At 51.5% G+C, this 22,842-nt stretch overlaps 1 protein-coding gene and 1 pseudogene across 8 annotated transcripts in view; one reads left to right on the top strand and one right to left on the bottom strand.

Moving 5' to 3' along the window:
- ULK2 (unc-51 like autophagy activating kinase 2) overlaps window positions 1–2,076 on the top strand; it is a 105,448-nt gene extending 103,372 nt beyond the window's left edge. For all 8 annotated transcript variants that reach the window (XR_012425366.1, XR_012425362.1, XR_012425364.1 and 5 more), the window contains one exon: window positions 1,836–2,076. The gene's annotated coding sequence lies outside the window, so the exon portion shown is untranslated. The remainder of the gene's footprint in view (window positions 1–1,835) is intronic.
- A 13,923-nt stretch (window positions 2,077–15,999) lies between these two features.
- On the bottom strand, window positions 16,000–18,691 carry LOC102141363 (TBC1 domain family member 25-like; annotated as a pseudogene).
- Between the last annotated feature and the right edge of the window lie 4,151 nt (window positions 18,692–22,842).

The following is a 22,842-nucleotide window of genomic DNA, read 5'->3' as shown; positions in this document are numbered from 1 at the left end:
TTGATCAGTGTTTCTCAAGGAGGGTTACTTGGCAGGGAGTAGCTACTGCTCAGAGAACTTGGTATTAAGTGCATTCTGGAAGCATCTGTGCCTGTTTCTAGACACCTCGGACCACTTTCTTCTGAGTTCTGGACCCTTGAATCTGCAGCCAAGCAAGCTCTTGGGTCCCTCCCAAGTCTCATGTTTAGCAGAGCCCTGTGAGAATAATTGTATTGGGGGAGGAGTCAAGGTGATACTTCCCTCACCTGCATCAGAGGAAACCACATCAGAAACAATCCACCTAGAAAAACACTGCATACGGGAAAACTGACAACTTGCCCTGAGAAATCACAGCCTCGGTGCAAGAGGTGAAGCCGAACTGGTAAAAGATCAAAGTGGGCGGCCGGGCGCGGTGGCTCAAGCCTGTAATCCCAGCACTTTGGGAGGCTGAGACGGGCGGATCACGAGGTCAGAAGATCGAGACCATCCTGGTTAACACCGTGAAACCTCGTCTCTACTAAAAAAAATACAAAAAACTAGCTGGGCGAGGTGGCGGGCGCCTGTAGTCCCAGCTACTCGGGAGGCTGAGGCAGGAGAATGGCGTAAACCCGGGAGGCGGAGCTTGCAGTGAGCTGAGATCCGGCCACTGCACTCCAGCCTGGGCGACAGAGCAAGACTCCGTCTCAAAAAAAAAAAAAAAAAAAAAAAAAAAAGATCAAAGTGAACTCAGATCAAACTGTACTAGGGAAAGGAGCAGAGGCTGAGATCCTGCTGCCAGCCAGTGTGACCTCTCACAGAGTAGCCCAGCAGAGGCTGTGTAGAGATGGCCACAGAGCCAGGACCCAGCCCTGTGGAGCCCCTGGGCACATGTGGTCCCAAGTGAAGCCGTGCCTGTTGCTCTGAACAGGTGGAATCAATCTGTAGGTTTTTCCTCTTTTCACAGAGTGTGCCTCTCCTTAGGTCTGCACTCCCTCTCTGTGCAGGGCGGACCGCCCTGGGCTCTGCAGCATGACCTCCTGTCCCAAGACAGTCGTGCTCTTGGACAGTTAGCTTCTATCACTAGGAAGTGCCGATATGAGCTCTTGTTTATTGGAAACTGTGTTCTATACCTGCTTTGGGGTTTCTGCAACTGAATTTGGCAGGTAGCTTAGTGGTCCATTGGTCTCAAACTCCAGCTCCACCATGTGCAATTGTGTGTTCTTTGGCAAAGTTCCTCTCCTCCCCCGAATCTGTCAGTGGGGGAAGAGTGCATGTCTCACAGAACTGAAGTGAGAAATAAGTTAATATGAAATTCTTTGCCCAGCCCCTGGCACATGGAAGGGCTCAGCAATACTGTATCCGTTGTACTGGTCATCAGTCTATGGCTCTTCACTGTTCTTGTTTTGTTTTGGGAGAGGGTGGAGAAGAATTTGTTCTGTGTGTGTGTGTGGGGCAATGCCTGTCTTCAGGGCTCTCTCGAACCATGTGCGTTCTGGCTGGAGCTTCTGAAAGGACACAGTTCTTGCATAGAAGTTCCTTTCTCCAGCTTACCCACCAGGCACTCTAACTTCAGACATCTATGTTGCCCTTTTAAGTCAATTTGGCTGTTTAAGTGGAATGTTTGTGTCAGTCTGATAGTTGTTAATTCATTTGATCCTCATACCAACCCTTACTTGCCTCCTTTTACAGGTGGAAAAATCAAATTTGGAAAGTAATTTCCCCTAAGGAAAAACCCCACAGCTGAATAGTGGTGGGAGCAGGAGGCCACACTGGGCGCAGGAGTACCCACCTCCCTACAGGAGCCCCACACTGTCTCACCCTTAGAAAACCCAAATGCACACTCCTTGTCTTTCTAATGCATTCTTTCTGATGTGCAGGAAGAGGGGAAAGAAGGAAGAGCTTTTCCATTTGGTGCTCCAATGTCTCCTGCTGGACCCATCTTCTGCCTAGTGGAAGGGAGCAAAATTTCAAGAAACAGGTGAGGTTGAGCAGCTTGGTGCAACCCCATGGGGCCTGGAGTTGGAGCTCAACAGCAATGGATTTCAGAGACCACCCTGAAACTCCCAGTAAAAAAGACTTCGGAGACATGTTAATAAACTCAAGCATTCGATCAACCCACTTTTAAGTTTTCCTGTTTGCTTGCTTGTTTTTGCATATGGCAGTGAGATTGAGCAGCAGGGAATTGTTTCAGTGGGAAGTGGGAGGACCCTCAATTCTAGGTGTGCCCAGAGGACCTTCCCCCACCACAGGCCCTGCCAGCCTCCTGGGACCAGTTCCTTCACTGATGGCAGTTTAGTTCTCCAGGAACGCTCTTTAGAGGCTGCCCCACCAAGGCTACGTGCACTCCCATTCTTACCTCGGCCTGCCCAGCCTAGCGTTCAGTGCCGGTACCCTTTGGCTTATGCAGGAGGAGGACAGCGTGTAGAACCCTGTTTGCAGCCACCAAGTCCACCCAGTTGCTGCCTTCTCCTACCTTCTGTCCTATTGTTCCCGTCTCAGCCCACATGAGGGCCCTTGTTTACGTTGGCACTCCCACCCGCTACTACAGGGAGAGGTTGGGGAAGAAGATAGTGGCCTGAGTCTGGCCGGATCTCTGGAAGGCCTCTCCCAAGTCTCACGGACAATAAAGTGACTTCCTGTCTAGCACATGGTTTCCCTTCAGAAGCAGTGATGGGAAACCTACAGCCAGGGCTTCTGAGGGGCCCTGGCTAGAGGCTATTGCTCTGCTCCCTCTGGAAAATTTCAGTGAAGATGAAGGTGAGTTGATACATTTTGGAGCTAAACCAAAGATGGCTGATTTAGGTAGGAATTCTCATAAGGAGCAGAAAGAGTGCAGGCTTTGATATGGAATGCCTTGTGATTGGAAAATGGATTTAGTAGAAACCCAGAATATTCTGAGCATGAACAGTTTTTTCATAAATCCCTTTTACATTCTGAGAAAGAAAACAGCACTCCCATACACCTGTCTCTTGGAGAGAACTTTTCTACAATATGATGAAAATATGCACAAAAGATTTGAATATATTTTAAGTGTTTATAAGATGATCAAGATATATCTGTGGGTGTCCAATGGAATTAAGTTTTCCTTCCCTATCTGTAGTGTCTGATGGACCTGGAAAATGGGAATTATTTTAGAGACTTTTGTTTGTTTGAAGTGGATTCTTGTTCAGTCACCCAGGCTGGAGTGCAGTGGTGCGATCTCAGTTCACTGCGACCTCTGCCTCCCAGGTTCAAGTGATTCTCCTGCCTCAGCCTCCCACGTAGCTGGGATAACAGGCACCCGCCACTACGCCTGGCTAATTTTTTTGTATTTTTAGTAGGGACAGGGTTTCAGCATGTTGGCCAGGCTGGTCTCAAACTTCTGACATTAGGTGATCCACTGCCTCGGCCTCCCAAAGTGCTGGGATTATAAGAGACATTTAATTTTATATTCCATAATGCTAATATTTTTAACCATGAGCTTACATAATTAATTTTTTTTTTTTTTTTTTTTTAAAGACAGAGTCTCGCTCTGTTACCCAGGCTGGAGTGCAATGGCGTGATCTCGGCTCACTGCAACCTCTGCTTCCTGGGTTCAGGCTATTCTCCCATCTAAGCCTCCCAAATAACTGTGATTACAAGTGTGTGCCACCACACCTGGCTAATTTTTGTGTGTGTATGTGTATTTTTGAGACAGTCTCGCTTTGTCGCCTAGGCTGGAGTGCAGTGGCGTGATCTTGGCTCACTGCAACCTCCGCCTCCCGGGTTCAAATGATTCTCCTACCTCAGCCTCCTGAGTAGCTGGGATTACAGGTGCCTGCCACCACGCCCAGCTAATTTTTGTATTTTTAGTAGAGACAGGGTTTCACCATGCTGGCCAGGCTGGTCTCGAACTCCTGACTTCAGGTGATCCACTCACCTCGGCCTCCCAAAGTGCTAGGATTATAGGCGTGAGCCACTGTGCCCAGCCTAATTATTTAATTTTTAGAAACAAGGTTTTTTAAGTATAGGAAAACTAAAAGACTAGGAAAGATTTGCAGTAAATTCAACAGATGAAGGGAGGTTAAAGTGGGAGAAAATGTTAGGAGAAAATCCAGAAATTCCGTTTGTTCCTGACAGCCTCATGTCACCAATGGTGAGCAGCAGAGGGGCCTGAAAGGGTAGTGGGTTTGAGAGGCCCTGGTGTCCTGTGGGGCCCTGCCACATGCTCTGGTTGCCTCCTGTGTGTGCCGACACTGACCTGGGTGAGACGCCTCACTCCCTGGGCTTCCCTGTCCTTGTCAGTAAAGCAGAGAGAGAAACACAACCTGCCTCTCAGGTTTCCTGTGAGAGTCAAATGAGCTGCCATGGCAGCCCCTGGCTGAGGCTGGCGTGGCCAGCAGCAGGAGGAGCAGAGCGAGGCTGAAAGGACACGGGAGGCCTCAGGACCCACTCTGTTGGTTCTCCTCGTTGGCAGTCACATGCTGCTTCCTCTTTGTCACATCTGTATTGTGGAGCCATAAACCCTCCTTTCCATGGGACATGTGCTAAAATAACATTTCTTAGAAAAGTTGATCTCAAGAATATACCGTTAGTAACAAAGGAGCCAGCAGTGTGACAAATGTTCATTCAAAACGGACATGAAAACTGAGGTCTGTGTTGGAAACAGGATGCTTATTACGTAAGTAATTTGTAAAAATAAGTTGCTTATTGGTAAAGGTCACAATTTCCTTTTACTTCTGTGGTCATAGAGACATTATAAGCGTTGTTACAGAGGAAGTCTGGGGCAGGATGGTCCAAGATACCAGGTGTGTAGACCACGGGTTGGCAAGCTTTTCCTGTACAGAAAAATGCAAATATTTTAGGTTTTGAAGACTGTATGGTCTGTGTCACAACTGCAGGAGTCCCACCGCATTCATGAGGTTATGCTCCAAGACCCCCCAGTGGACATCTGAAACCTTGGAAAGTGCCAAACCATGTATGTATGCTGTTTTTCCCTATACAATCACATAGTATAGGGTGGATCACATCTGCGGCATGAACACGCCAGACAAAAGGAATGATTTGTGTCCCAAGTGGGATGGCAGGAGACTACATCACACTGCTCAGAATGGTGTGTAACTTAAAACTTAGGAATTGTTTATTTCTGGAATTTTCCATTGTTTTTCTTTTCTTTCCCCTCCCCTCCCCTCCCCTCCTCTTTCTTTCTTTCTGTCTACAGTCTCTGTCGCTGGAGTACAGTGGCATGATCTTGACTCACTGCAACCTCCGCCTCCCGAGTTCAAGCAATTCTTCTGCCTCAGCCTCCCCATTAGCTGGAATTACAGGCCTTGTGCCACCACGCCCAGCTAATTGTTGCATTTTTATTAGAGACGGAGTTTCGCCATGTTGGCCAGGCTAGTCTTGAACTCCTGACCTCCGGTGAGCCGCCCGTCTCCGCCTCCTGAAGTGCTGGGATTACCGGCGTGATCTGTTTAAAGCATCCAGCCTTAAACAGAATTTAATGAACTGTTAGTTTACAGCATGCAAATTTTTCTCCATTGGTAGTTTTGGAACATATTTTTCTGCTTCTTTGAGAAATGGGGTGTTCTACTTTTAATCTTCCTGTGTGTTATTTGGACAAGTTACCTTCCCATCCTGAGCCTCAATTTTTCCATGCATTAGAAAAGATAAGAGGACTACTACCTTCTAATCCTGCTTGTGTGGGGAAAATGCTCTTTGCACAGTGCCTGGCATTTAGCAAGTGCTCAATAAATGATGGCAGTAAGCAAAGTGAGGCTCTCCCTGCCGTGCTGGGATTTGATGCCCCTGTTCCTATAAAGAGCTGCCTACAGTGTCAGGGAGCCGGGCCTTGGGCTGTTGCCGTGTCTCAGTAGGGCTATGTTAGCATATTGATTTTTGCAAAACCAAGTTCTGGTTCCTTGCTGTGGGGCTGACAAAAAACCATGGGGCCGATCCTCTATAAATATTTTAGCTCTGTCCTCGGTTTTTAAAATACGAAGTGTATACTCTAGGCCTTGCCTGTCTGCATTGAAACAAACTCTTCTGAGGTCATGTGCCTCTGGACCCCCACAGCCACGCACTGTCAGCGGCAGGCCCCACCCCTGGGAGTCATATCCCCACCTCAGTGCTTTCTCTGCCCTTGGAGAAGGAGCTTAGGTCAGGCCCCACACACCTGTCCAGCCCCACGTGTCTCCCTGACCAGCCCCACTGCCAGCAGCACCCCGTGCGCTGAGCCAGACCCGGTCCCGCCCTCAACCGGCAGAGGGCGCTCGCCCCCAGGCAGTGAGGCTTCTAGGGCTGCTCCCTGAGAAAGGACAGTATCTTGCATGGGGAGGGGAGAAGGGACAGTGAGGTAACTTCTTCCCAAGGGGTCGCCATCAGGGACCCCTTTGAGAGTCTGAGGAAAACCTCAGAAAAGGCACAAACTCAGAAAATATGAGAACTGCCCCCTCGGTGCCCCCTTGTCACTAGGTGATGGGGACTCCCGGCTCCCCGGAAGCCCATCTCCCTTAAGGGAAGCAGTGAGGTGAGTCTTCAAGTCCCCTTTCCCCAAAGAAGTTCTGCTGTCTTGCCCCAAAGATTCCTCGATCCCCTCTTGGGTCTGGTCAGATCTGCCCTTGCCTTGAGAGGAGGCTGGGGAGTGAGCTTGCCCCAAAGGAGACTCAGACCTGCAGAACTCAGGGCCACCCGCAGGAGGGAAGGGCTGCCCTCGCCACATGTCCCTCCTGGGGCCTGCCTCTGCTTGGCAGGGCGGGGCTGCCCCATGTGAGGACTGCTCTAGATGGGCTTTTTTTTTTTCTTTCTTTTTTTTTTTTTTTGAGACAGAGTCTCGCTCTGTCACCCAAGCTGGAGTGCAGTGGCACGATCTCGGCTCACTGCAAGCTCCACCTCCCGGGTTCACGCCATTCTCCTGCCTCAGCCTCCCGAGTAGCTGGGACCACAAGCGCCCGCCACCACGCCTGGCTAATTTTTTGTATTTTTAGTAGAGACGGGGTTTCACGGTGTTAGCCAGGATGGTCTCGATCTCTTGACCTCGTGATCCGCCCGCCTCGGCCTCCCAAAGTACTGGGATTATAGGCGTGAGCCACCGCGCCTGGCCTAGATGGGCTTTTGTAGGTGAGAAAGGTAAGACCTCAGGCCTACTAGCGCATAGAAGAAAAAAATCCCGGCTGGGCACGGTGGCTCACGCCTGTAATCCCAGCACTTTGGGAGGCCAAGGCAGGCAGATCACCTGAGGTCAGGAGTTCAAGACTAGCCTGGCCAACATGGTGAAACCCTGTCTCTACTAAAAATATAAAAATTAGCTGGGTGTGGTGCCTGGCGCCTGTAATCCCAGCTACTCGGGAGGCTGAGGCAGGAGAATCACTTGAATCCAGAAGGCGGAGGTTGCAATGAGCCGAGATCACACCATTGCACTCCAGCCTGGGCAACGGGAGCAAAACTCCACGTCAGAGAAAAAAAAAAAAAAGCCTGCTGCCAGGAGAAGCTTGCAGGACGGTGGTGTGGGGCAGGCAAGGTCTAGGGTAGGAAGGAGTTCCCTTCCCTGGATGTTTCCTATGCCGGAGGCTAATGGACAAATTTTGAGAAATTGTGATGTTTGGCTTGATATTGGGTCTTTTTTCCTGCGTCATTCATTCCCTTGAAGTTGTTTATTAAGCACCTGCTGTGAGTTGGCGCTATATTGTGACACAGGGGAGAAAGGGCATGGCCTGCCCTCATGGGGCACACACTGTAGACAGGACGTTGGTAAAGACAACATGACAATTGTGACTAATGCCACAGAAGAGAGGCGGGTGATGTTGTTATGCGGACTTGTGGTAGGGGAACCGGACCAGCCAAGGAAGCCAGGAAAGAAGGGAGCATGAAGTCGGCAGAGAGGGGAGTGTTCTGAGGGAGAGACCAGCATGGGCAAAGGCCAGCAGGTTTGCTTTCTGCAGTGCAGTAATCACGTTCGGAAATTATCTTGTGTGTATTTTTACTTGTTTATTATTATTATCACCTCACTAAAACGTCAGCTCTCTAAAGCCAGGAGCCTTACTGTCTTACTGTGTCCCTAGCTCCTAGGACAGTACCTGGGAGATAGTAGGTACTCAACATATATTTGATATTTGTGGAAAATGATAATAATGGCTGACATACACTGCATGTCTTCCCTGTGCCAGTCACAGTTTCGTTTTGTTTTGTTTTTGAGACAGAGTCTCACTTTGCTGCCCAGTCTGGAGTGCAGTGGCACGATCCGGTTCACTGCATCCTCTGGCTCTCTGTCACCCAGGTTCAAGCGATTATCCTGCCTAAGTCTCCCAAGTAGCTGGGATTACAGGCGCCTGCCACTGCACCTGGCTAATTTTTGTAGTTTTAGTAGAGACGGGATTTCACCATCTTGGCCAGGCTGGTCTTGAACTCCTGACCTCGTGAACCACCTGCCTCAGCCTCCCAAAGTGCTGGGATTACAGGCGTGAGCCACTGCGCCCTGCCTGCCAGTCACAGTTCTAAGCATTTTATATGAACCCACAGCCAGCCCATGAGGAAACTGAAGCTTAGAGATGTTAAGTAACTTGCTTAATTTCTCAAAGGTGGTGGGTGCCTGAGCCAGGATTCTAACTCAGGCAGGCTTCCTCCAGCGCTCATGTTCTTACAGCCCATCTCTAGATGTAAATGAAGCAGACGGATCTGCTTAGGTGCAGCTTTAAGCGTATCTATGTATATGTGAGCAAGTCGGGGATTTCAGCCCATGACAGAACACAGGCTGTCAGCACTGTCACTGTGTGACTGCAGGTCAGAGAGTCTGGGTGGGAAGACGGAGAGGGAGAGGTATGTTGATGAGCTTGCAGCCCTTTTTTTTTTTTTTTTTTTTTTTTTAAGACGGAGTCTGGCTCTGTTGCCCAGGCTGGAGAGCAGTGGCGGGATCTTGGTTCACTCCAACCTCTGTGTCCTGGGTTCAAGCAATTCTCCTGCCTCAGCCTCCCGAGTAGCTGGGACTACAGGTGCACATCAGTATGTTTGGCTAATTTTTGTATTTCTAGTAGAGATGGGGTTTTACCATGTTGGCCAGCTGGTCAGGAACTCCTGACCTCAAGTGATCCACTCACTTTGGCCCCCCAAAGTGCTGGGATTACAGAGGTGAGCCACTGCACCTGCCTTGCAGCCATTTTTAAGCATGGGATGTGGCCTAATCAGATTGGCAGGTTGCAGAAAAGATTAGAGGGCCACAAATGGATTCAGGGAGACCAGATGAAACTTACTCACATGAGAATGATGGATGTTTTCAATAGATGAGTAGGAGTTAAAATGCTTTGGAGATTAATAGGATGTGGGTATCTATCAGTATTCTCAGTTGCTAGAAAGTGTATGAGTTAATTTTTGCTGTATAACAAACCACTCCAAAACTTAATGGCTTAAAATAATAAGTGTGTATTATTTCTTATCATGCTTATGGGCCAGTTAGGCAGTTCTGTTCTGAGTCAACATGGCTGGTGGTCAGTGGTCTAAGGCAGCTTCACTTGGGTTTGTAGACTTGCATGATGTTTAGCTGGGACATCAAGGATGACTTGGCCTCCTGTCTGCCATCATCTGGCAGGCCAGCTCAGCCTTGTTTACATGGTGGTGTCCCATGGTAAGAGGAGAGCAAGTCCCAGGGCGCAAGCACCAGCACCCTACATGTCTCTGCGTGCCTCATATTTTCCAGTGTCCCGTTGGCCAAAGCAAAAGCCCCATGGCCAAATCCAGATTCAGGAGGTGAATGACTTGTCTAGTGGAGGTCAACCGGCCTCCGTCCTTGGCCACCCTGGTGCTTGTACCGTGAGCCCATGATAAGCCCGCCATGGTGATGGAGTTACAGGCTACCGGTGGGCCCACCAGGCTGGTTTTGCTAAGCCCAACCTGCCAGCAGCAGAGAGCAGTGCTGAGTCCTCCGGGTGTACCATGGCCAGGGGAGACCAACCAGACCGTTGCTCAGGCGTCCCCATGGATGTAGCCAGGACCCAACTCAGTGTTGCCCTTTCGCTGGCTCTCCTTCCCCGGCCCTGCTTTTGAGGGATGCTAGGTGAGACTGCTTTGAGTGTCCCTCTCTGATGGAGGGCTGAAGCTGCTGGCACCCCTCCTTGGTGGCACCTTTGGAAGAGCTTTTCTATGTATCTTCTGAAGCCTGGGAGACATGCTGGGTGGGTGTCTGCTGCCTGAAAAATCAAATGGCCAAGAGTTCACTTCTGGCCAGCTGCTCTCAAACACTCTGTAGGCCAAAGAGTGTGCGGCAGTGCCGAGGGGGTGATGAGGGCAGAGACCTAGGCAGGGAGAGCTGGGGGTCCTGTCCAACATGGCTGCTCCAATGCTTGGGGTAAGGGGGCCTTGGCAGGAAAGCAAGGGGTGTCTGTCAGAGGCTAAGGGGCAGCGGAGGAGCATGAGCCATCTGCAGAGACGGTGTCTCCTCTGTCAAAGGGAGCCCAAGGCAGCAGTCCTTGGGGACAGAGGGTGTGGGAGGCTGTCAAAAGCTGCTGTGTGAGCGAGCAAGCTTCAGACCTCAGAGGGAACCACCTGAGACTGGCGCAGATGAGAAAGCTGCTCTGCGGCCCCTTTGCCTGCCTTCCCTCTGTGATCTTGGTGGAGCCAGGGCTCACTGAGGCCGAGAAGGAGGTGGGGGAGGGGTAGGAGAAGGAGGAGCAAGGTGGGGAGGCTGAGAAGCCTATAGGGCCTCCTGCCCCCTGACAGCACCTGCAGCTGCAGGGGTCCACTGGGGGAGGTACCTGGAAGAGGCTCCAAGGATTACCCCAACGGACTTTTTTTTTTTTTTGAGACAGAGTCTTGCTCTGTTGCCCAGGCTGGAGTGCAGTGGCATGATCTCGGCTCATTGCAGCCTCCGCCTCCCATGTTCAAGTGATTCTCCTGCCTCAACCTCCCGAGTAGCTGGGAATACAGGCGCCCGCCACCACGCCCAGCTAATTTTCTTGTATTTTTAGTAGAAACAGGGTTTTGCCCTGTTGGCTAGGTTGGTTTCCAACTCCTGACCTCAGGTGATCAGACCGCCTCGGCCTCCCAAAATGCTGGGATTACAGGTGTGAACAACCACGCCCCGGCCCCAACAGGCATTTTTTAAAAACTGACTGAAATCATGCTGTTATTCATGATCGGAGAGGGACTGGGAACATCATGGACTTGCCCCAGTTCTCATCCCAAGGTCCAGGAAGAACTAGCTCCAGAGGTCAGAGGGGAGAAAAGAGAGTTGTTTTTCTGACAGCAAAACTCTGAGACCTGCTGGTTCACTGTGGTGACTAAGTTACCTCCATGAAAATAAGTGTCGTGAGGATGTGGAGAAATTGGAACCCTTGTGCGTGGCGGTTGGGGATGTTAAAATGGTGCAGCTGCTGTGGAGAACAGTCTGGCAGTTCCTCAGAAAATTAAACCTAGGATTACCACATGATCCAGCAATTCTGCTTCTGATTATAAACCCAAGAGAAGCTAAAGAGGGTCTCAAGGAAATACTCATGCCCGCATGTTCATTGCAGCGTGATTTACAATAGCCAAAAGGTAGGAGTGACCCAAGTGTCCACGGGCTGGTGAGTGGAGGAGCAAAATGAGGCATAGACAGACGGTGGGATGTTATTCAGCCCGAAAAAGGAAGGGGATCCTGACGTTCTGCAGCACGGGATGCACCTTGAGGACATCATGCTGAGTGAAAGCATCCAGACACAGAGGACAAATCTTTTACGATTCCACTTCCATGAGGCACTGAGTCGTCAGATTCATAGAGACGGAGGAATGGTGGTTTCCAGTGGCTATGGGGAGTTGTTTTTTTAATGGACACAGAGTTTCAGTTTGGGGAAGATGAAAAAGTCCTGGAGATGGATAGAACTGAAGACTGTACACAGTGTGAATGTGCTTAATGCCACTGAGCTCTACACTTGAAAACAGTTAAAATGGTGAATTTATTTTATGTATTTTCACTACAAAAGAAATATGAAAAAAAAAAATATGTCTACAGAGAAGAGTAAGGCACTTATTTGCCAGTGTTTGTTCCTTAGTTCCAGCTCTGATCCTGCTGGTCCCAGACAGGCATCATCAGTTTTGAGAAAGCACTTTTCTCTTGGCCAGGGCTGTCACAGCGTAAAGCTCATCGCTCGCAGTGGGACCTTGGCAGCGCGAGTTGAAGGCGCATGGAAGAAAAAGTCCGTGCAGATGAGATCAGAAGCCGAGGGCCCTGGGGCTGAGCATCTCGCGAGGAGGGCCCCAAGGGCCTCCCTGAGGGAGAGGGAGAGAGGAGGGGCCTCGGGCCGTGGTGTGAGCTTCTGAGGAGCTGGGATTTGTGGAGAAAAGTACCGTTCTGTGGCCTGGATGCACCACGGAGGTAGGAGGAGCCCTCTCCACCCCAGGTCCTGAGGCGTGAGGGCCCTGGAGGAAGGCAGCACCCGTGGAAAGGAGGGCCGCAGGGAAGCTGCCCTGGTCCTTTGGACAAACAGATTTGGGGTTCAGGAAGGGAGGAGGAGGACTGTGCTTTCCGGAGGGCCCAGAGGCAGGGTTTGGATGGATGGGTGGACAAAGGGGTGGCAGGACGGAGGGGTGGGGTGTGGGGCAGGGCAGCCAAGGAGCAGGAGCGCGGAAATCTCGAAATGACAGGTGAGTGGGGCGTGAGGCCCCACAGATTCGCACAGAAGGCATTAGGCTACGTGTTGAGATGCTTGCCTTTGGTGGCAAGCAGGCCTCGGGGCTAGGGCTGTGGGTATGAGTGTGGGGCCTCACGGAGCCCAGGCATGGGAGTTCATGGACACTCCCTGTCTCCTTCCCGCTTCTCCTCCAGCAGGCAGGAGGAATGAGGCAGATGTGCAGAGACAGGCAGAGGGCAGGGAGGGCAGAGGGAGAGGAAGGGAGACAGACCACACCCTCCTGCAGTGGGCCCCAGGCCCCGAGCTCGCTCCTACACCTGCATCGCAGCAGGAGCCCGGGCTCCTCCCAGCGGGCGGAAGCAGTGTCTTCTCTTGGTGCTTGTCATTTGCAGGAGAGGCCAACTAATACACGTCCACCTGAAGTTTACCCTGTGCTCCCTACTGCCCCCAGAACAGAGTCCAAGCACCTCTGCCCTGCATTCAGGGTGACCCCACTCCGCCCCACCCATCGCACCCTCTCAGGCCTCCATGAACAAACCTGGTCAGGCAACACGTTTGTGCTTGTTAGTCAAGGCTGGTCTCCAACTCCCGACCTCAGGTGATCCGCCCGCCTCAGCCTCCCAAAGTGCTGGGATTACAGGCGTGAGCCACTGCACTTGGCCCAGACTCTTTTATCTTCCCCACACTGAAACTCTGTCCCCATTCAACACTCACTCCCCATTCCCCTCCAGTCAGCCCCCGACAACCATCATTCTAACCATTCTACTTTGTGTCTCTATACATTTTACCACTCAGTACCTCGCGTAAGTGGAATCATACAGGATTTGTCCTTTGGTGACCAGCTTATTTCACTCAAGGTTCATCCATGTTGTAGCACACGTCAGGATTTCCTCCCTTTTTTTTTTTTTGATGGAGTCTTGCTCTGTCGTCTAGGCTGGAGTGTAGTGGCACAATCTCGGCTCACTGCAACCTCTGCCTCCCGGGATCAAGTGATTCTCCTGCCTCAGCCTCCTGAGTAGCTGGGATTACAGGTGCCCGCCACCATGCCCGGCTAATTTTGTATTTTTAGTAGAGACAGGGTTTCACCATGTTGGCCAAGCTGGTCTCAAACTTCTGACCTCAAGTGATCTGCCCGCCATGGCCTTCCAAAGTGCTGGGATTACAGGTGTACGCCACTGTGCCCAGCCCCCTTCCTTTTTTTTTTTTTTTTTTTTTAGAGACAGGGTCTTGCTCTGTTTCCCACCACTAGAGTGCAGTGGTTCGATCATAGCTCACTGCAGCCTCAAACTCCTGGGCTTAAGCAACCCTGGTGGCGTGTGCCACTATGCCTGGCTAATTTTCTTTTTTGTAGAGATGGGGGTCTCACTCTGTTGCCCAGGCTGGTCTTGTGCTCCCGGTCTTAAGTGATCCTCCACCTCAGCCTCTTGAGTCGCTGGGATGACAGGCATGAGCCACGGTGCCTGGCCTTCCTTCCTTTTTAAGGGTGAATAATATTCCATTGTATGTGAATTGTGTGGATGATTTTGAATGGCCCTGGGGGCTCTGTGGTTGTCTCAGTGATTATGGGGTGGATGGACACAGCTGGAATGGAGCATGCTCCAGTTTGGGAGGCACTGGGAGACTCAACCACTCTCCACCCATCACCAGGGGTCCCAAGGCCTGAAATGCCATCCTCTTGGGCTCTGTACTTCCTTCGTGTGCTCTGGGCCCTTTGCCCCATGGAGACCTCTCCCAAGGATGCGGGAGCAGAGCCAGCCCTTCCATATCTTCCAGCATCTCTGCCACGTAAACAGAAAACTAGACATTGGAGAGCTGGTGAGAGTTGAAGGAATCATGAACCTAAGGGGAGAGAAATGGGACCTTTTTCCTTCCTTCCCTGGAACCCGCCTCACACACAGATGGGCTCCCCACCACTGTGCCAACCATGGGGCTCCAGGGACTCCCTGATGGAGATGGGGGTACCTGCAAGGAAAGGGGTGGCGTTTCATTGCCCATTGGGATGTCTTCTCATACAAGAGACTAGCCGGGCCGCCCGCTGTGTCATTGGAGCTGGTTGAGCAAGAAAAAAGAACGAGACAGAGATGGCTGGGCAGAGAGCCCAGACAGAGATGGCTGGGCTGAGCACGGCGCCTGCACACGCGTCTTGCATGGGGATGACGCGTTCACTCCCTCTGGGCCAGCTGCACCCCCAGAGGCTTGCTGGGTGGGCCGCCTTGCCGATGCCATGGCCAGGGGCCTGCTGGCGAGGTGAGGGGCCCCATGGAAGGTAGTTGGCGGAGGGTATGGGGGGCAGCAGGAATCTCTCTCCTTCTCCAGGAACCCAGTGGCGGGTAAGCGCTGCAGGGGCTGCTGAGAGCCGCACCTCCCAGGAGCACCAGTTAAGTCTGAAGTCCTTCGCTCTTGCCCGTTTTTCTCCTACCAGCCGATATTCCAGAGGGAAAGCGAGACCCAGGGTGGGAGGGGTAGTGAGGCCTTGACCCCTTCCTCAGGGCCACAGGCCCAACCCTGGCTGGGCAGAAGCGCATTCACTAAGGTCTGCTTAATATATTCTCCTGGACCTGGCGTTTTGATGTGGGACACCAGCCAGGAAGGGATGGGAGCTGTTGGGGTGTCTCAGGGATGGAAAATAAAGGTTGGACAAGAGACGGTGGGAGGCAGTAATTGGGAAAAAAGTCATTTTGTGTTCACACTTGGGCCAAATAATAGTGTAAAACTAAAAGTACAGGAGGGCTCTGTACTTTTAGTTTTAAGTGGGGGGCAAAAACCTTGGGGCCCAGAGGTGGGGAGGGGAAGAGGTGTCCATCCCAAATGCCACAGCCAGGGCCTGGGGTGGCAGTGGAGCGGAGGTGAGTCTGAAGCTCGTGTCCTGGCAAAGGAGGGCAGCCCAGAGTGGGAAACTGGGTACAGACATGCGCGTGTGATGACGGGAGCAGAGACGGGAGGACCCATCGGCACAGTGGGAAGGTAGGAAGAACTCGCAGACGAGCCAGGGGCAGTGGAAGGAACAGGACTGGAGGCGAGAGGAAATAACCAGCGGAAGTAAACTGCTCCACACAGGGGGAAATGGAGGGGATAACCCCAAGTATTTCAGCCATTACACAAAGAGAGGCTGTCGGGATATTGTCTGAAAACCAGCCCTAGCTATGCAGGATTGACGGGATACATGCGGAACAGTAAGGTCGAGAGGGGCTGGGGACGGTCCGTGTGTGGACAGACAAGACACAAATGTGATGCGCCAGCAGTGTGAGCCGCAGACAGGCGGACCTTCAGCTTAGAACACGTGATGATGAAAAGCAAAACTTATAAAGGAAAAAAGTCATAGACCCGTATGGACTACGCAAAATGTTGGTTAAATACACAAAGCCAAAGTTACTAGAATTGAAAGGAGAGCTTGATCCAAATACAGTTACAGTGGGAGATTTCAATACACAGCTCTCAAGCCAATCAACACAAAGGAATGATATCAAAGAATAACCAATACATTTGATTTAATAGGTGGAGATTTTTTTTTTCCATGTGTGTAAAGTATAGTTGTTAAAACAACAGAAACAGAGTAAAGAGGCTGTGGCTCCCGGGGGGCAGTGCCGGAGCACGGCCCTGCATACTTAGACCTGGGGAGAAAGGGCTCTATGCTCCAGCAGCTCTAGGGTTGGCAGGCAGGGAGGTGGGTTCTCATGTGTTGGCCCTCATCGCAAAGAATGGAGATCTAGTGGGGCTGATGGTGGGCTGGAGAAAGCCTGATCAAGATGCAGCTGTGGCCTCAGTCCCCTCCTCCAAGTCCCCCACCTCTGACTGCAGGTCATCTGCAAAGAGAGCCCCGGCTCAGCACAAGACACGCCCCAGGTCGCCCAAGGCGGTCAAAGCACATGGCCAGCTCGTTGTCATCCAGCCCACTGCACATGATGTAGTGCTCCAGCAGGAGGGCCAGGCACAGGAACAGCATAAATGGGTTCCCCCGCCAGACTCCTGGGGTGGGGGCAGCCCCATTGGTGGTGTGGGTGGCAGGGACTTTCCAGGATCTTTCTGGGAGCCTACCTCTCGCATCAAGGGGGAGCCTACAGCCATGTTACCAGTGGCAGACGCCTCCTGGTTGGATGGTGGAGATGAGGAAGATGGGGAATCAGGGTGGGAAAAGGAGGAGAGCAGTGGGTGTGGGAAGTTTGGCAAAGGCTTGGAGAGGGACTTGGAGCTAATAAGGGCGGTTGGGTGGAGCAGCTAGACCAGAGGGTCCCTCCTGAAGCCCATGTTATCCATGAGGCCATCCAGGATGGCTTGTCTCAGGTGACACCCCCTGCTACCAGGCCCCTGGCTGGCTGTGGCCAGGTGGTCAATGGCATCTTCAAAGGTACTACCTCCTCCACTGGCAGGCCTCAGCATGTGCCTGTCGCACGGGCCGCCCCCTGTGGCCACCAAAACCAGTGTCTGCCACTTGGCTGGGGGACCCAACCTGTTCTCCCTCATGTTCAGGAGGATCAGGGGGCAGCGAACTTCAGGTGACCTCACGCATGCGGAAGGCATCTTCCAAGGCGAACTCTCGCTTGAGCTCCAGCAGCAAATTCAGAGGAAAAGCAGACTTTCGTTCCTTCTGTGTTATAATAGGAAAACAAAAATAAAAGGACCTATATAGTTTAAGCACCAAAAGAAACTAGGAATTGATTAAAACAGAAATCAATGAGCTAGGAAACCAACACGCATCCCATTCATACTTTATTAGAATGGATGAGCGACCCCACGCATCTACGCATGAGCAATGCGCTGGACGGCAACGAGGTCTCTGCAAGCGCTGATGAAACAGACCTGAGCACATTGTGACTTGCAGTTACCAGGGGGATGGGGGCAGCAGACACGTTCAAGACTAGAAATGAGAACAGAATTTGGAGAAAACTGTATTCCACACTCTGGCAATACGTTTGCAAACGTGGGGGACGGACTCCCCAGGATATGAGTCTCCTCAAGGGGACGCTGGGTCAGATTCTCGGGTGAAACCTGGCTCGATCACTCACTAGCTGTGCGACCTTATGCAAATCACTTAACCCCTGTGTGCTTCAGTTCATCATCTATCAGATGGAAGTAGTGATAGTTCCTGTCTCTTGGGTACTTGTGAGAACTAAAGGGTTCGTAAGTGCTCAGACCTGGCACACAGCAAAGGATCAGGAAGGGGTGGAGTTGTTACTAAACGGTGTTGGCACATAGGCTGTGCATCTGCAAGAAAATACAATGTGCGGGCTGGGTATGGTGGCTCACGCCTGTAATCCCAGCACTTTGGGAGGCGGGCAGATCACGAGGTCAGGAGTTCAAGACTAGCTTGGCCAAGATTGTGAAACCCCGTCTCTACTAAAAATACAAAAATTGGCCGGGCATGGTGTTGGGTGCCTGTAATCCCAGATACTCAGGAGGCTGAGGCAGAGAATTGCTTGAACCTGGGAGGCAGAGGTTGCAGAGCAAGACTCCCTCTCAAAAAATATATATAAAGAAAAAAGAAAATCAATGTGCATTTTCACTTGCATTTGTAAAATCAACTCTTGATGGATTCAAAGTAAATAATAAAACAATAAAAATCTTAACAGAAAATTAGGAATTAATCCTGGGGCAAGGAAACCCTCCTAATCTAAACTAAACAAGAGAGTTCCATTTAGCTTTATAAAAAACTTTTATATAACAAAAGATACCATAAATAAAGTCTGTGGACAAATGATAGATTCAGGAAAATACTAGTGATACAGATGGCTGTAATATGCAAAGAGCTCCTAGATACTGACAAGGAAAACACAAACGCCTTCCAAGAAATGGGCAAATGCCAATGGCCATTGCATGGTGAGGAATGCCACCAGACGGCAGGGAAACGGCAGAGTGCCGCACACCGCCAGGGCAGCTGGAACTACAGCAGCCCCTTAGGGCCACCTTGGTGGACAGTCACTGGCAACACCTGTGAAGACTGACAAAGCCAGCATCCCCGGGATCTAACACACAGAAATACACACGCCAGGACATGCAAAGTGGCCCATGCAGCATTGATCCAAAGTGGAAGGCAAAGTGGTCTCCCATCCACAGGCAACACTGTGGTTACTTGCACATTCAACGTGCTTGCCACTGCTTTCCCACGGCCACCAGGAGGAACGGACTGCGGCTCCCGGTTGCCCTGGAGGGAGTGGGGTCAGAAGATGCAGAAGAGGGTGCATGATGAGGCTCTGCTTTTAAAATGCTGACAGCTCCCAATGTGTCATGTACATTTTTGTGTGTGTTAAATAAGCACTGAGGAAAACTTAGGGAAAATATTGTGGATTACTGATGAGACACTCATATTGAGAAAGGGGCAAACCAAGTACACACAAAAGAAAATGTCTGAGCTAAACAATGTGTATTATGTTTGTAAAATTACATTTGTGTGATTATTGTGAAGAAATAACACTTAGTTTTTGTTTGCATTTTTCGAGTAAACATTATATTTCCTGTGTGATGAGGATGCATTCAATGTCTGTTAAGATCCAGGATGGGGTTTCCCAGGCCCCAAGAGACTGGCAGTACCAACCCAAGCGTGCCCTGGCATGTTCTCCTGGCGTGCCCGCTGGGTCCCTTCCAGGACGGCCGGGGCGTGGGCTGGTCTGCAGAGGCTCTGCAGCTGGGGCTGCAGCCGGTGAGTCAGGCAGGTTCCGCCTGGGCTGGGAGGGCCGGGCATTCCTGCTGTGAGGCTGCCTGTGCCTAACTCACCATGACTTGCACTTTGCTGCCATCTTGCCTGGCGGGCTGACTTAGCCAGGATGGTCCTAGTACCCACTTCCCCTCCCGCCAGCACTCATGCCTTCTGCCCCGCTAAGATGCCCTCGGCAGAGGCTTCCTGGGAGCCAGGGCCTGGGCCTGGGAGCCACAGCTTCCTGGGAGCGGGAAAGTCCAAGGGAGATGGGGTGAGGACTGGGGGCCTCTGCCGCATCTTAGGGGAGGCTCCCCCCTGCTCGCACTCACCTCCCGAGGCTGCAAACCTGCAGCTTCTCTGACCCAAGGCACTATGACTAGCGGCAGATAAAGAAATGAAGAAGCCCCAGAAATCCTTTCCTGCAAGTCCCCAGGAGGTGCGGACACAGTGGGGGAAAGTGTCCCGGGCACAGCCAGTTCTGCTGACTTCGTGCCTCTCCAAAGAGGGGCTCTGTAACAGTAGTTGACTGACTGCCCTTGGCTGGGCACGGTGACTGGATTACAGCTCTCTGTGGCCTTCAACTCCTGGGCTCAAGAGATCCTCCCACCTCAGCTTTCCTGAGTAGCTGGGACTACAGGTGCGCGCCACCATGCCCAGAGGAGTTTCACATTTTTTGTAGAGATAGGGTCTTGCTTGGTCTTCCAGGCTGGGCTCGAACTCCTGACCTCAGGTGATCTGCCCGCCTCATCCTCCCAAAGTGCTGGGATTACAGGTGTGAGCCACCGTGCCTGGCTGAACACTAAGTCGTACTCCTTCTATCTAAGTATATATTTGTACCCATTACGCAAGCTCCCTTCCTTCCCCCACCTCCCCACCCTTCCCAGCCCTGATAACTACCAATTTATTCTCTATCTTCATGAGATTCACTTGTTTGGCTCACACACGTGAGGGAGAACACGTGGTATTTGTCTTCCTGAGGCATAACGCTTTTAACCAATGGGGAGATCCCTGAGACCCGCTGTCTAATTTTCTCCTTTCTACTCTTTTTTTTTTTTTTTTTTTTTTTTTTTTTTGAGACAGGGTCTACCACTCTGTCCCCCAGGCTGGAGTGCACTGGCACGATTACAGCTCACTGAAGCCTTGACCTCCTGGGCTCAAGCAATCCTCCCACCTCAGCCTCACAAGTAACTGGGTGCATGCCACCATGCCCAGCTAATTTTTTTTTTTTTTTTTGAGATGGAGTCTCGCTCTGCCCTCGTCCAGGTTGGAGTGCAGTGGCGGGATCTCAGCTCACAGCAACCTCCGCCTCCCAGGTTCAAGTGATTCTCCTGCCTCAGCCTCCTGAGTAGCTGGGATTACAGGCATGCGCCACCATGACCAGCTAATTTTTGTATTTGAGTAGAGATGGGGTTTTGCCATGTTGTCCAGGCTGGTCTCAAACTCCTGAGCTCAAGTGATCCACCAACCTTAGCCTCCCAAAGTGCCGGGATTGCAGGCGTGAACCACAGCGCCCAGCCGCCTGGCTAATTTATTATTTTTTGTAGAGATGGGTCTCTCTATGATGCCCAGGCTCCTTCTACTCACATAAAGGAAGTGGTTTCCCCTCCCAAAAACTATTTCTAATCTAAACGTTCCTTGAAATTTAAGCAAACTCTCTTTTCATTCATTCATTCATTCAACCCTTTTTTTTGCTAGCTTTGGGTGAATTTGCTGAAAATCGTCTTGCTAAATGATTGCTTTTCTGTCCGAGGGATGGTTTGGCGTAGTGGACTGCTTCCATATCTTAGGAGGTCTCCCTTGCGCCAGGATATGGTACTGAACAAAAGTTGAGATCTCTGCCTTTGTGGACGTTCCAGTCCATGGGGGGGACAAGGAGAGAAGAAAAATAATCAACACATAGTCACATAAGCAAAGCTATGCTTGCAGGTTGTGACAGGTTCCTGGAAGCAACGAAGGTTTTATTTGGGGGGTGGGAGAGGTCAGGGAAGCTGAGATCTGAACATGGATAAGAGTCTGGTGCAGAGTGGAAGATAAAGTGTCCCAAGGAGCAAGAACAGCATGTGCAAAGGCCCTGTGGTAGGAAATTGCCTGGGTCAGTCAAGGAATGCCAGTGGACTGCAGTGCAGTGAGAATGGTGGGAAGTGGTGCGAAGTGAGGCCGGTGAGGCAACCAGGAGCCAGGCCCCTCAGGGGTTCACAGGCAGTGGGAGGAAGCTTCCCGACAGCAAGGGGGCGCCACCCAAGGATGTGAATCAGGGGAGAGACATGCTTAGGTCCTCATCGTCCGCACGTCTCTCTGGCAGCCACTTGGGAGAAGGCAGCTGAGCCTGGACTCAAGGAGAGTAGGCAGAGGGCAAAAACAGTGGCCTGGGAGAGAGAGAGAGAGTGACAGCCCAGGCAAGGATGAGGCATCAGGGATGGAGTTATTAGGACTTGCAAAGATTAAATCATGCTTGCAATCCTAGCACTTTGGGAGGCTGAGGCGGGAAGATCAACTGAGCCCAGGAGTTTGAGACCAGCCTGGGCAACATAATGAGACCCATCTCTACAAAAAATTTTAAAATTAGCCAGGCATGGTGGCACGTTCCTCTAGTCACAAGGTGGGAGGATCGCTTGAGCACCGGAATTCAAAGTCGCAGTGAGCCATGATGGCACCACTGCACTCCAGCCTGGGCAACAGAGCAACACCCTGTCTCAAAAAAAAAAAAAAAAAATCCGAAAAGCAAATATCTGTAAGTTTCTATCACAACCCACACTTTTGCCACTACTGAAACTATAACCAAAACCCAAACACGCAAACAAGGATTTTGTTCTTTGTAGATTTGAACTGCTTCTAGGCTCCTTGCTCTGACGCTCCCACCGCTACTGCTGCCACTTTCGACGACACCCACGCCACCTAACCTTTCCAAGATGCCCTCGGCCCGCCAGGCACTGTTCTGGTCACCTGGTGTACTCACTGCTGCGTTGCTGGCTTTTGCTAGTTGATTCCATGGTTCTCCCAGGGGAGGGCCGCTGCCATGACGAGCCAGCTCCGAATGGCCTTCGGCCTTGCATTCTGCCTTCTACTCAGGATCCAAATTCCCAGGGGAGTTGGGGAGGCCTCATGGGGAGCCCACCCCAACCCATGGCTGGCCTGGAGCAGGCACCTGGCTGGCCATCTCACCAAGTAGGAAGGGGTTGCCTTCAAAGATAATCAGCTGCTGCCACCAGAAAAGGGGAGAGGCTGGCACCGGCCTGGGCCCCGCCTGTTCTTCCCCCTCTCAGGAGGCACCCCACTTTGCACCTACCACCCAGTCCAGGCCCCCCCACCAGGTGTGAGGTCCTGCAGATGCTTCCTTCTGCTTTTTCTGGAATGTTTCCCATTCTTATTTGGGGGTCTCGTCATTTCTTGCCTGCATTGCTGGAAGCTGCGGCTTTTGGGCTGGACCTGTCTGACACTGTGCCCTGTCCAGGGGGTTCTCTAAACCAAAAAATAACCGACATTTGTCTGTCTGATAAGCTCCTCAGTGCCCCGCACCCCCACAGCCGGCCTGGACTACAGGCCTCTGTGAGCCTCCACCCCAGGAGTGTCATTCACCTCCACACCTCCTGCTGGCAACAGTGGACACATCGCACCTTCTCATGACATAGTGTTCCCTGCCTCTGTGCCTTTCTTCTGCTCTTCCAGCCCCCTTGCTGTTCCTTGCCCAAATGCTTCTCA

The sequence above is a fragment of the Macaca fascicularis genome, chromosome 16 (genome assembly GCF_037993035.2).
Source record: "Macaca fascicularis isolate 582-1 chromosome 16, T2T-MFA8v1.1".
Lineage (NCBI taxonomy): Eukaryota > Metazoa > Chordata > Mammalia > Primates > Cercopithecidae > Macaca > Macaca fascicularis.
The sequence above is the reverse complement of the archived record's forward strand: the minus strand, read 5'-3'. Positions and strand labels throughout refer to the sequence as shown.